This window comes from Pleurodeles waltl, chromosome 4_2, assembly GCF_031143425.1.
Source record: "Pleurodeles waltl isolate 20211129_DDA chromosome 4_2, aPleWal1.hap1.20221129, whole genome shotgun sequence".
In the NCBI taxonomy this organism is placed as follows: Eukaryota; Metazoa; Chordata; class Amphibia; order Caudata; family Salamandridae; genus Pleurodeles; species Pleurodeles waltl.
This window is the reverse complement of record NC_090443.1, coordinates 737,022,746-737,036,322: the sequence shown is the minus strand read 5'-3', so window position 1 is coordinate 737,036,322 and position 13,577 is coordinate 737,022,746.

Here is a 13,577-nt window from a genome sequence, read left to right as displayed (position 1 = left end):
TGGGTAACAGAACCTGGTCCGAGCCCCACAAGTCACGCCATCTTGGATTCCCCTAGGTCTCTAGTTTTCAGAAATGCACAGGTTTGGTAGGTTTCCCTAGGTGCCGGCTGAGCTAGAGGCCAAAATCTACAGGTAGGCACTTCGCAAAAAACACCTCTGTTTTCTTTCAAAAATTTGGATGTGTCCACGTTGCGCTTTGGGGCGTTTCCTGTCGTGGGCGCTAGGCCTACCCACACAAGTGAGGTATCATTTTTATCGGGAGACTTGGGGAACGCTGGGTGGAAGAAAATTTGTGGCTCCTCTCAGATTCCAGAACTTTCTGCCACAGAAATGTGAGGAACATGTGTTTTTTTAGCCAAATTTTGAGGTTTGCAAAGGATTCTGGGTAACAGAACCTGGTCCGAGCCCCACAAGTCACCCCATCTTGGATTCCCCTAGGTCTCTAGTTTTCAGAAATGCACAGGTTTGGTAGGTTTCCCTAGGTGCTGGCTGAGCTAAAGGCCAAAATCTATAGGTAGGCACTTTGGCAAAAACACCTCTGTTTTCTTTCAAAAATGTGGATGTGTCCACGTTGCGCTTTGGGGCGTTTCCTGTCGCGGGCGCTAGGCCTACCCACACAAGTGAGGTATCTTTTTTATCGGGAGACTTGGGGGAATGCTGGGTGGAAGGAATTTGTGGCTCCTCTCAGATTCCAGAACTTTCTGCCACAGAAATGTGAGGAACATGTGTTTTTTTAGCCAAAGTTTGAGGTTTGCAAAGGATTCTGGGTAACAGAACCTGGTCCGAACCCCACAAGTCACCCCATCTTGGATTCCCCTAGGTCTCTAGTTTTCAGAAATGCACAGGTTTGGTAGGTTTCCCTAGGTGCCGGCTGAGCTAGAGGCCAAAATCTACAGGTAGGCACTTCGCAAAAATCACCTCTGTTTTCTTTAAAAAAATTGGATGTGTCCACGTTGCGCTTTGGGGCGTTTCCTGTCGCGGGCGCTAGGCCTACCCACACAAGTGAGGTATCATTTTTATCGGGAGACTTGGGGGAACGCTGGGTGGAAGGAAATTTGTGGCTCCTCTCAGATTCCAGAACTTTCTGCCACAGAATTTGAGGAACATGTGTTTTTTTTTAGCCAAATTTTTAGGTTTGCAAAGGATTCTGGGTAACAGAACCTGGTCCGAGCCCCACAAGTCACCCCATCTTCGATTCCCCTAGGTCTCTAGTTTTCAGAAATGCACAGGTTTGGTAGGTTTCCCTAGGTGCCGGCTGAGCTAGAGGCCAAAATCTACAGGTAGGCACTTCGCAAAAATCACCTCTGTTTTCTTTCAAAAAATTGGATGTGTCCACGATGCGCTTTGGGGTGTTTCCTGTCGCGGGCGCTACGCCTACCCACACAAGTGAGGTATCATTTTTATCAGGAGACTTGGGGGAACGCTGGGTGGAAGGAAATTTGTTGCTCCTCTCAGATTCCAGAACTTTCTGCCACAGAAATGTGAGGAACATGTGTTTTTTTAGCCAAAGTTTGAGGTTTGCAAAGGATTCTGGGTAACAGAACCTGGTCCGAACCCCACAAGTCACCCCATCTTGGATTCCCCTAGGTCTCTAGTTTTCAGAAATGCACAGGTTTGGTAGGTTTCCCTAGGTGCCGGCTGAGCTAGAGGCCAAAATCTACAGGTAGGCCCTTCGCAAAAATCACCTCTGTTTTCTTTCAAAAAATTGGATGTGTCCACGTTGCGCTTTGGGGCGTTTCCTGTCGCGGGCGCTAGGCCTACCCACACAAGTGAGGTATCATTTTTATCGGGAGACTTGGGGGAACGCTGGGTGGAAGGAAATTTGTGGCTCCTCTCAGATTCCAGAACTTTCTGCCACAGAATTTGAGGAACATGTGTTTTTTTAGCCAAATTTTGAGGTTTGCAAAGGATTCTGGGTAACAGAACCTGGTCCGAGCCCCACAAGTGACCCCATCTTGGATTCCCCATAGGTCTCTAGTTTTCAGAAATGCACAGGTTTGGTAGGTTTCCCTAGGTGCCGGCTTAGCTAGAGGCCAAAATCTACAGGTAGGCACTTCGCAAAAAACACCTCTGTTTTCTTTAAAAAATTTGGATGTGTCCACGTTGCGCTTTGGGGCGTTTCCTGTCGCGGGCGCTAGGCCTACCCACACAAGTGAGGTATCATTTTTATTGGGAGACTTGGGGGAACGCTGGGTGGAAGAAAATTTGTGGCTCCTCTCAGATTCCAGAACTTTCTGCCACAGAAATGTGAGGAACATGTGTTTTTTTAGCCAAATTTTGAGGTTTGCAAAGGATTCTGGGTAACAGAACCTGGTCCGAGCCCCACAAGTCACCCCATCTTGGATTCCCCTAGGTCTCTAGTTTTCAGAAATGCACAGGTTTGGTAGGTTTCCCTAGGTGCCGGCTGAGCTAGAGGCCAAAATCTACAGGTAGGCACTTCGCAAAAATCACCTCTGTTTTCTTTAAAAAAAATTGGATGTGTCCACGTTGCGCTTTGGGGCGTTTCCTGTCGCGGGCGCTAGGCCTACCCACACAAGTGAGGTATCATTTTTATCGGGAGACTTGGGGGAACGCTGGGTGGAAGGAAATTTGTGGCTCCTCTCAGATTCCAGAACTTTCTGCCACAGAATTTGAGGAACATGTGTTTTTTTAGCCAAATTTTGAGGTTTGCAAAGGATTCTGGGTAACAGAACCTGGTCCGAGCCCCACAAGTCACCCCATCTTGGATTCCCCTAGGTCTCTAGTTTTCAGAAATGCACAGGTTTGGTAGGTTTCCCTAGGTGCCGGCTGAGCTAGGGGCCAAAATCTACAGGTAGGCACTTCGCAAAAAACACCTCTGTTTTCTTTCAATTATTTGGATGTGTCCACGTTGCGCTTTGGGGCGTTTCCTGTTGCGGGCGCTAGGCCTACCCACACAAGTGAGGTATCATTTTTATCGGGAGACTTGGGGGAACGCTGGGTGGAAGGAAATTTGTGGCTCCTCTCAGATTCCAGAACTTTCTGCCACAGAATTTGAGGAACATGTGTTTTTTTAGCCAAATTTTGAGGTTTGCAAAGGATTCTGGGTAACAGAACCTGGTCCGAGCCCCACAAGTCACCCCATCTTGGATTCCCCTAGGTCTCTAGTTTTCAGAAATGCACAGGTTTGGTAGGTTTCCCTAGGTGCCGGCTGAGCTAGAGGCCAAAATCTACAGGTAGGCACTTCGCAAAAAACACCTCTGTTTTCTTTCAATAATTTGGATGTTTCCACGTTGCGCTTTGGGGCGTTTCCTGTCGCGGGCGCTAGGCCTTCCCACACAAGTGAGGTATCATTTTTATCGGGAGACTTGGGGGAACGCTGGGTGGAAGGAAATTTGTGCCTCCTCTCAGATTCCAGAACTTTCTGCCACAGAAATGTGAGGAACATGTGTTTTTTTAGCCAAATGTTGAGGTTTGCATAGGATTCTGGGTAACAGAACCGGGTCCGAGCCCCACAAGTCACCCCATCTTGGATTCCCATAGGTCTCTAGTTTTCAGAAATGCACAGGTTTGGTAGGTTTCCCTAATTGCCGGCTGAGCTAGAGGCCAAAATCTACAGGTAGGCACTTCGCAAAAATCACCTCTGTTTTCTTTCAAAAAATTGGATGTGTCCTTGTTGCGCTTTGGGGCGTTTCCTGTCGCGGGCGCTAGGCCTACCCACACAAGTGAGGTATCATTTTTATCGGGAGACTTGGGGGAACGCTGGGTGGAAGAAAATTTGTGGCTCCTCTCAGATTCCAGAACTTTCTGCCACAGAAATGTGAGGAACATGTGTTTTTTTAGCCAAATTTTGAGGTTTGCAAAGGATTCTGGATAACAGAACCTGGTCCGAGCCCCACAAGTCAACCCATCTTGGATTCCCCTAGGTCTCTAGTTTTCAGAAATGCACAGGTCTGGTAGGTTTCCCTAGGTGCCGGCTGAGCTAGACGCCAAAATCTACAGGTAGGCACTTCGCAAAAAACACCTCTGTTTTCTTTAAAAAATTTGGATGTGTCCATGTTGCGCTTTGGGGCGTTTCCTGTCGCGGGCGCTAGGCCTACCCACACAAGTGAGGTATCATTTTTATCGGGAGACTTGGGGGAACGCTGGGTGGAAGGAAATTTGTGGCTCCTCTCAGATTCCAGAACTTTCTGCCACAGAAATGTGAGGAACATGTGTTTTTTTAGCCAAATTTTGAGGTTTGCAAAGGATTCTGGGTAACAGAACCTGGTCCGAGCCCCACAAGTCACCCCATCTTGGATTCCCCTAGGTCTCTAGTTTTCAGAAATGCACAGGTTTGGTAGATTTCCCTAGGTGCCGGGTGATCTAGAGGCCAAAATCTACAGGTAGGCACTTCGCAAAAAACACCTCTGTTTTCTTTAAAAAATTTGGATGTGTCCACGTTGCGCTTTGGGGCGTTTCCTGTCGCGGGCGCTAGGCCTACCCACACAAGTGAGGTATCATTTTTATCGGGAGACTTGGGGGAACGCTGGGTGGAAGGAAATTTGTAGCTCCTCTCAGATTCCTGAACTTTCTGCCACAGAAATGTGAGGAACATGTGTTTTTTTAGCCAAATTTTGAGGTTTGCAAAGGATTCTGGGTAACAGAAACTGGTCCGAGCTCCACAAGTCACCCCATCTTGGATTCCCCTAGGTCTCTAGTTCTTAGAAATGCACAGGTTTGGTAGGTTTCCCTAGGTGCCAGCTGAGCTAGAGGCCAAAATCTACAGGTAGGCACTTCGCAAAAATCACCTATGTTTTCTTTCAAAAAATTGGATGTGTCCACGTTGCGCTTTGGGGCGTTTTCTGTCGCGGGCGCTAGGCCTACCCACACAAGTGAGGTATCATTTTTATCAGGAGACTTGGGGGAACGCTAAGTGGAAGGAAATTTGTGGCTCCTCTCAGATTCCAGAACTTTAGGCCACAGAAATGTGAGGAACATGTGTTTTTTTAGCCAAATTTTGAGGTTTGCAAAGTATTCTGGGTAACAGAACCTTGACCGAGCCCCACAAGTCACCCCATCTTGGGTTCCCCTAGGTCTCTAGTTTTCAGAAATGCACAGGTTTGGTAGGTTTTCCTAGGTGCTGGCTGAGCTAGAGGCCAAAATCTACAGGTAGGCCCTTCGCAAAAAACACCTCTGTTTTCTTTCAAAAATTTGGATGTGTCCACGTTGCGCTTTGGGGCGTTTCCTGTCGCGGGCGCTAGGCCTACCCACACAAGTGAGGTATCATTTTTATCGGGAGACTTGGAGGAACGCTGGGTGGAAGAAAATTTGTGGTTCCTCTCAGATTCCAGAACTTTCTGCCACAGAAATGTGAGGAACATGTGTTTTTTTAGCCAAATTTTGAGGTTTGCAAAGGATTCTGGGTAACAGAACCTGGTCCGAGCCCACAAGTCACCCCATCTTGGATTCCCCTAGGTCTCTAGTTTTCAGAAATGCACAGGTTTGGTAGGTTTCCCTAGGTGCCGGCTGAGCTTTAGGCCAAAATCTACAGGTAGGCACTTCGCAAAAAACACCTCTGTTTTCTTTCAAAAATGTGGATGTGTCCACATTGCACTTTGGGGCGTTTCCTGTCGCGGGCGCTAGGCCTACCCACACAAGTGAGGTATCATTTTTATCGGGAGACTTGGGGGAACGCTGGGTGGAAGAAAATTTGTGGCTCCTCTCAGATTCCAGAACTTTCTGCCACAGAAATGTGAGGAACATGTGTTTTTTTAGGCAAATTTTGAGGTTTGCAAAGGATTCTGGGTAACAGAACCTGGTCCGAGCCCCACAAGTCACCCCATCTTGGATTCCCCTAGGTCTCTAGTTTTCAGAAATGCACAGGTTTGGAAGGTTTCCCTAGGTGCCGGCTGAGCTAGAGGCCAAAATCTACAGGTAGGCACTTTGCCAAAAACACCTCTGTTTTCTTTCAAAAATGTGGATTTGTCCACGTTGCGCTTTGGGGCGTTTCCTGTCGCGGGCGCTAGGCCTACCCACACAAGTGAGGTATCTTTTTTATCGGGAGACTTGGGGGAACGCTGGGTGGAAGGAATTTGTGGCTCCTCTCAGATTCCAGAACTTTCTGCCACAGAAATGTGAGGAACATGTGTTTTTTTAGCCAAAGTTTGAGGTTTGCAAAGGATTCTGGGTAACAGAACCTGGTCCGAACCCCACAAGTCACCCCATCTTGGATTCCCCTAGGTCTCTAGTTTTCAGAAATGCACAGGTTTGGTAGGTTTCCCTAGGTGCCGGCTGAGCTAGAGGCCAAAATCTACAGGTAGGCACTTCGCAAAAATTCACCTCTATTTTCTTTCAAAAAATTGGATGCGTCCACGTTGCGCTTTGGGGCGTTTCCTGTCGCGGGCGCTAGGCCTACCCACACAAGTGAGGTATCATTTTTATCGGGAGACTTGGGGGAACGCTGGGTGGAAGGAAATTTGTGGCTCCTCTCAGATTCCAGAACTTTCTACCATAGAATTTGAGGAACATGTGTTTTTTTAGCCAAATTTTGAGGTTTGCAAAGGATTCTGGGTAACAGAACCTGGTCCGAACCCCACAAGTCACCCCATCTTGGATTCCCCTAGGTCTCTAGTTTTCAGAAATGCACAGGTTTGGTAGGTTTCCCTAGGTGCCGGCTGAGCTAGAGGCCAAAATCTACAGGTAGGCACTTCGCAAAAAACACCTCTGTTTTCTTTCAATAATTTGGATGTGTCCACGTTGCGCTTTGGGGCGTTTCCTGTCGCGGGCGCTACGCCTACCCACACAAGTGAGGTATCATTTTTATCAGGAGACTTGGGGGAACGCTGGGTGGAATGAAATTTGTGGCTCCTCTCAGATTCCAGAACTTTCTGCCACAGAATTTGAGGAACATGTGTTTTTTTAGCCAAATTTTGAGGTTTGCAAAGGATTCTGGGTAACAGAACCTGGTCCGAGCCCCACAAGTCACGCCATCTTGGATTCCCCTAGGTCTCTAGTTTTCAGAAATGCACAGGTTTGGTAGGTTTCCCTAGGTGCCGGCTGAGCTAGAGGCCAAAATCTACAGGTAGGCACTTCGCAAAAAACACCTCTGTTTTCTTTCAAAAATTTGGATGTGTCCACGTTGCGCTTTGGGGCGTTTCCTGTCGCGGGCGCTAGGCCTACCCACACAAGTGAGGTATCTTTTTTATCGGGAGACTTGGGGGAACGCTGGGTGGAAGGAATTTGTGGCTCCTCTCAGATTCCAGAACTTTCTGCCACAGAAATGTGAGGAACATGTGTTTTTTTAGCCAAAGTTTGAGGTTTGCAAAGGATTCTGGGTAACAGAACCTGGTCCGAACCCCACAAGTCACCCCATCTTGGATTCCCCTAGGTCTCTAGTTTTCAGAAATGCACAGGTTTGGTAGGTTTCCCTAGGTGCCGGCTGAGCTAGAGGCCAAAATCTACAGGTAGGCACTTCGCAAAAATCACCTCTGTTTTCTTTCAAAAAATTGGATGTGTCCACGTTGCGCTTTGGGGCGTTTCCTGTCGCGGGCGCTAGGCCTACCCACACAAGTGAGGTATCATTTTTATCGGGAGACTTGGGGGAACGCTGGGTGGAAGGAAATTTGTGGCTCCTCTCAGATTCCAGAACTTTCTGCCACAGAATTTGAGGAACATGTGTTTTTTTTTAGCCAAATTTTTAGGTTTGCAAAGGATTCTGGGTAACAGAACCTGGTCCGAGCCCCACAAGTCACCCCATCTTGGATTCCCCTAGGTCTCTAGTTTTCAGAAATGCACAGGTTTGGTAGGTTTCCCTAGGTGCCGGCTGAGCTAGAGGCCAAAATCTACAGGTAGGCACTTCGCAAAAATCACCTCTGTTTTCTTTCAAAAAATTGGATGTGTCCACGATGCGCTTTGGGGTGTTTCCTGTCGCGGGCGCTACGCCTACCCACACAAGTGAGGTATCATTTTTATCAGGAGACTTGGGGGAACGCTGGGTGGAAGGAAATTTGTTGCTCCTCTCAGATTCCAGAACTTTCTGCCACAGAAATGTGAGGAACATGTGTTTTTTTAGCCACATTTTGAGGTTTGCAAAGGATTCTGGGTAACAGAACCTGGTCCGAGCCCCACAAGTCACCCCATCTTGGATTCCCCTAGGTCTCTAGTTTTCAGAAATGCACAGGTTTGGTAGGTTTCCCTAGGTGCCGGCTGAGCTAGAGGCCAAAATCTACAGGTAGGCACTTCGCAAAAAACACCTCTGTTTTCTTTCAAAAATTTGGATGTGTCCACGTTGCGCTTTGTGGCGTTTCCTGTCGTGGGCGCTAGGCCTACCCACACAAGTGAGGTATCATTTTTATCGGGAGACTTGGGGGAACGCTGGGTGGAAGGAATTTGTGGCTCCTCTCAGATTCCAGAACTTTCTGCCACAGAAATGTGAGGAACATGTGTTTTTTTAGCCAAAGTTTGAGGTTTGCAAAGGATTCTGGGTAACAGAACCTGGTCCGAACCCCACAAGTCACCCCATCTTGGATTCCCCTAGGTCTCTAGTTTTCAGAAATGCACAGGTTTGGTAGGTTTCCCTAGGTGCCGGCTGAGCTTTAGGCCAAAATCTACAGGTAGGCACTTCGCAAAAAACACCTCTGTTTTCTTTCAAAAATGTGGATGTGTCCACATTGCACTTTGGGGCGTTTCCTGTCGCGGGCGCTAGGCCTACCCACACAAGTGAGGTATCATTTTTATCGGGAGACTTGGGGGAACGCTGGGTGGAAGAAAATTTGTGGCTCCTCTCAGATTCCAGAACTTTCTGCCACAGAAATGTGAGGAACATGTGTTTTTTTAGGCAAATTTTGAGGTTTGCAAAGGATTCTGGGTAACAGAACCTGGTCCGAGCCCCACAAGTCACCCCATCTTGGATTCCCCTAGGTCTCTAGTTTTCAGAAATGCACAGGTTTGGAAGGTTTCCCTAGGTGCCGGCTGAGCTAGAGGCCAAAATCTACAGGTAGGCACTTTGCCAAAAACACCTCTGTTTTCTTTCAAAAATGTGGATTTGTCCACGTTGCGCTTTGGGGCGTTTCCTGTCGCGGGCGCTAGGCCTACCCACACAAGTGAGGTATCTTTTTTATCGGGAGACTTGGGGGAACGCTGGGTGGAAGGAATTTGTGGCTCCTCTCAGATTCCAGAACTTTCTGCTACAGAAATGTGAGGAACATGTGTTTTTTTAGCCAAAGTTTGAGGTTTGCAAAGGATTCTGGGTAACAGAACCTGGTCCGAACCCCACAAGTCACCCCATCTTGGATTCCCCTAGGTCTCTAGTTTTCAGAAATGCACAGGTTTGGTAGGTTTCCCTAGGTGCCGGCTGAGCTAGAGGCCAAAATCTACAGGTAGGCACTTCGCAAAAATTCACCTCTATTTTCTTTCAAAAAATTGGATGCGTCCACGTTGCGCTTTGGGGCGTTTCCTGTCGCGGGCGCTAGGCCTACCCACACAAGTGAGGTATCATTTTTATCGGGAGACTTGGGGGAACGCTGGGTGGAAGGAAATTTGTGGCTCCTCTCAGATTCCAGAACTTTCTACCATAGAATTTGAGGAACATGTGTTTTTTTAGCCAAATTTTGAGGTTTGCAAAGGATGCTGGGTAACAGAACCTGGTCCGAACCCCACAAGTCACCCCATCTTGGATTCCCCTAGGTCTCTAGTTTTCAGAAATGCACAGGTTTGGTAGGTTTCCCTAGGTGCCGGCTGAGCTAGAGGCCAAAATCTACAGGTAGGCACTTCGCAAAAAACACCTCTGTTTTCTTTCAATAATTTGGATGTGTCCACGTTGCGCTTTGGGGCGTTTCCTGTCGCGGGCGCTAGGCCTACCCACACAAGTGAGGTATCATTTTTATCGGGAGACTTGGGGAACGCTGGGTGGAAGAAAATTTGTGGCTCCTCTCAGATTCCAGAACTTTCTGCCACAGAAATGTGAGGAACATGTGTTTTTTTAGCCAGATTTTTAGGTTTGCAAAGGATTCTGGGTAACAGAACCTGGTCCGAGCCCCACAAGTCACCCCATCTTGGATTCCCCTAGGTCTCTAGTTTTCAGAAATGCACAGGTTTGGTAGGTTTCCCTAGGTGCTGGCTGAGCTAGAGGCCAAAATTTACAGGTAGGCACTTTGGCAAAAACACCTCTGTTTTCTTTCAAAAATGTGGATGTGTCCACGTTGCGCTTTGGGGCGTTTCCTGTCGCGGGCGCTAGGCCTACCCACACAAGTGAGGTATCTTTTTTATCGGGAGACTTGGGGGAACGCTGGGTGGAAGGAATTTGTGGCTCCTCTCAGATTCCAGAACTTTCTGCCACAGAAATGTGAGGAACATGTGTTTTTTTAGCCAAAGTTTGAGGTTTGCAAAGGATTCTGGGTAACAGAACCTGGTCCGAACCCCACAAGTCACCCCATCTTGGATTCCCCTAGGTCTCTAGTTTTCAGAAATGCACAGGTTTGGTAGGTTTCCCTAGGTGCCGGCTGAGCTAGAGGCCAAAATCTACAGGTAGGCACTTCGCAAAAATCACCTCTGTTTTCTTTCAAAAAATTGGATGTGTCCACGTTGCGCTTTGGGGCGTTTCCTGTCGCGGGCGCTAGGCCTACCCACACAAGTGAGGTATCATTTTTATCGGGAGACTTGGGGGAACGCTGGGTGGAAGGAAATTTGTGGCTCCTCTCAGATTCCAGAACTTTCTGCCACAGAATTTGAGGAACATGTGTTTTTTTTTAGCCAAATTTTTAGGTTTGCAAAGGATTCTGGGTAACAGAACCTGGTCCGAGCCCCACAAGTCACCCCATCTTGGATTCCCCTAGGTCTCTAGTTTTCAGAAATGCACAGGTTTGGTAGGTTTCCCTAGGTGCCGGCTGAGCTAGAGGCCAAAATCTACAGGTAGGCACTTCGCAAAAATCACCTCTGTTTTCTTTCAAAAAATTGGATGTGTCCACGATGCGCTTTGGGGTGTTTCCTGTCGCGGGCGCTACGCCTACCCACACAAGTGAGGTATCATTTTTATCAGGAGACTTGGGGGAACGCTGGGTGGAAGGAAATTTGTTGCTCCTCTCAGATTCCAGAACTTTCTGCCACAGAAATGTGAGGAACATGTGTTTTTTTAGCCAAATTTTGAGGTTTGCAAAGGATTCTGGGTAACAGAACCTGGTCCGAGCCCCACAAGTCACCCCATCTTGGATTCCCCTAGGTCTCTAGTTTTCAGAAATGCACAGGTTTGGTAGGTTTCCCTAGGTGCCGGCTGAGCTAGAGGCCAAAATCTACAGGTAGGCACTTCGCAAAAAACACCTCTGTTTTCTTTAAAAAATTTGGATGTGTCCACGTTGCGCTTTGTGGCGTTTCCTGTCGTGGGCGCTAGGCCTACCCACACAAGTGAGGTATCATTTTTATCGGGAGACTTGGGGGAACGCTGGGTGGAAGGAATTTGTGGCTCCTCTCAGATTCCAGAACTTTCTGCCACAGAAATGTGAGGAACATGTGTTTTTTTAGCCAAAGTTTGAGGTTTGCAAAGGATTCTGGGTAACAGAACCTGGTCCGAGCCCCACAAGTCACCCCATCTTGGATTCCCCTAGGTCTCTAGTTTTCAGAAATGCACAGGTTTGGTAGATTTCCCTAGGTGCCGGGTGATCTAGAGGCCAAAATCTACAGGTAGGCCCTTCGCAAAAATCACCTCTGTTTTCTTTCAAAAAATTGGATGTGTCCACGTTGCGCTTTGGGGCGTTTCCTGTCGCGGGCGCTAGGCCTACCCACACAAGTGAGGTATCATTTTTATCGGGAGACTTGGGGGAACGCTGGGTGGAAGGAAATTTGTGGCTCCTCTCAGATTCCAGAACTTTCTACCACAGAATTTGAGGAACATGTGTTTTTTTAGCCAAATTTTGAGGTTTGCAAAGGATTCTGGGTAACAGAACCTGGTCCGAGCCCCACAAGTCACCCCATCTTGGATTCCCCTAGGTCTCTAGTTTTCAGAAATGCACAGGTTTGGTAGGTTTCCCTAGGTGCCGGCTGAGCTAGAGGCCAAAATCTACAGGTAGGCACTTCGCAAAAAACACCTCTGTTTTCTTTAAAAAATTTGGATGTGTCCACGTTGCGCTTTGGGGCGTTTCCTGTCGCGGGCGCTAGGCCTACCCACACAAGTGAGGTATCATTTTTATTGGGAGACTTGGGGGAACGCTGGGTGGAAGAAAATTTGTGGCTCCTCTCAGATTCCAGAACTTTCTGCCACAGAAATGTGAGGAACATGTGTTTTTTTAGCCAAATTTTGAGGTTTGCAAAGGATTCTGGGTAACAGAACCTGGTCCGAGCCCCACAAGTCACCCCATCTTGGATTCCCCTAGGTCTCTAGTTTTCAGAAATGCACAGGTTTGGTAGGTTTCCCTAGGTGCCGGCTGAGCTAGAGGCCAAAATCTACAGGTAGGCACTTCGCAAAAATCACCTCTGTTTTCTTTAAAAAAAATTGGATGTGTCCACGTTGCGCTTTGGGGCGTTTCCTGTCGCGGGCGCTAGGCCTACCCACACAAGTGAGGTATCATTTTTATCGGGAGACTTGGGGGAACGCTGGGTGGAAGGAAATTTGTGGCTCCTCTCAGATTCCAGAACTTTCTGCCACAGAATTTGAGGAACATGTGTTTTTTTAGCCAAATTTTGAGGTTTGCAAAGGATTCTGGGTAACTGAACCTGGTCCGAGCCCCACAAGTCACCCCATCTTGGATTCCCCTAGGTCTCTAGTTTTCAGAAATGCACAGGTTTGGTAGGTTTCCCTAGGTGCCGGCTGAGCTAGGGGCCAAAATCTACAGGTAGGCACTTCGCAAAAAACACCTCTGTTTTCTTTCAATTATTTGGATGTGTCCACGTTGCGCTTTGGGGCGTTTCCTGTTGCGGGCGCTAGGCCTACCCACACAAGTGAGGTATCATTTTTATCGGGAGACTTGGGGGAACGCTGGGTGGAAGGAAATTTGTGGCTCCTCTCAGATTCCAGAACTTTCTGCCACAGAATTTGAGGAACATGTGTTTTTTTAGCCAAATTTTGAGGTTTGCAAAGGATTCTGGGTAACAGAACCTGGTCCGAGCCCCACAAGTCACCCCATCTTGGATTCCCCTAGGTCTCTAGTTTTCAGAAATGCACAGGTTTGGTAGGTTTCCCTAGGTGCCGGCTGAGCTAGAGGCCAAAATCTACAGGTAGGCACTTTGCAAAAAACACCTCTGTTTTCTTTCAATAATTTGGATGTTTCCACGTTGCGCGTTGGGGCGTTTTCTGTCGCGGGCGCTAGGCCTACCCACACAAGTGAGGTATCATTTTTATCGGGAGACTTGGGGGAACGCTGGGTGGAAGGAAATTTGTGCCTCCTCTCAGATTCCAGAACTTTCTGCCACAGAAATGTGAGGAACATGTGTTTTTTTAGCCAAATGTTGAGGTTTGCATAGGATTCTGGGTAACAGAACCGGGTCCGAGCCCCACAAGTCACCCCATCTTGGATTCCCATAGGTCTCTAGTTTTCAGAAATGCACAGGTTTGGTAGGTTTCCCTAATTGCCGGATGAGCTAGAGGCCAAAATCTACAGGTAGGCACTTCGCAAAAATCACCTCTGTTTTCTTTCAAAAAATTGGATGTG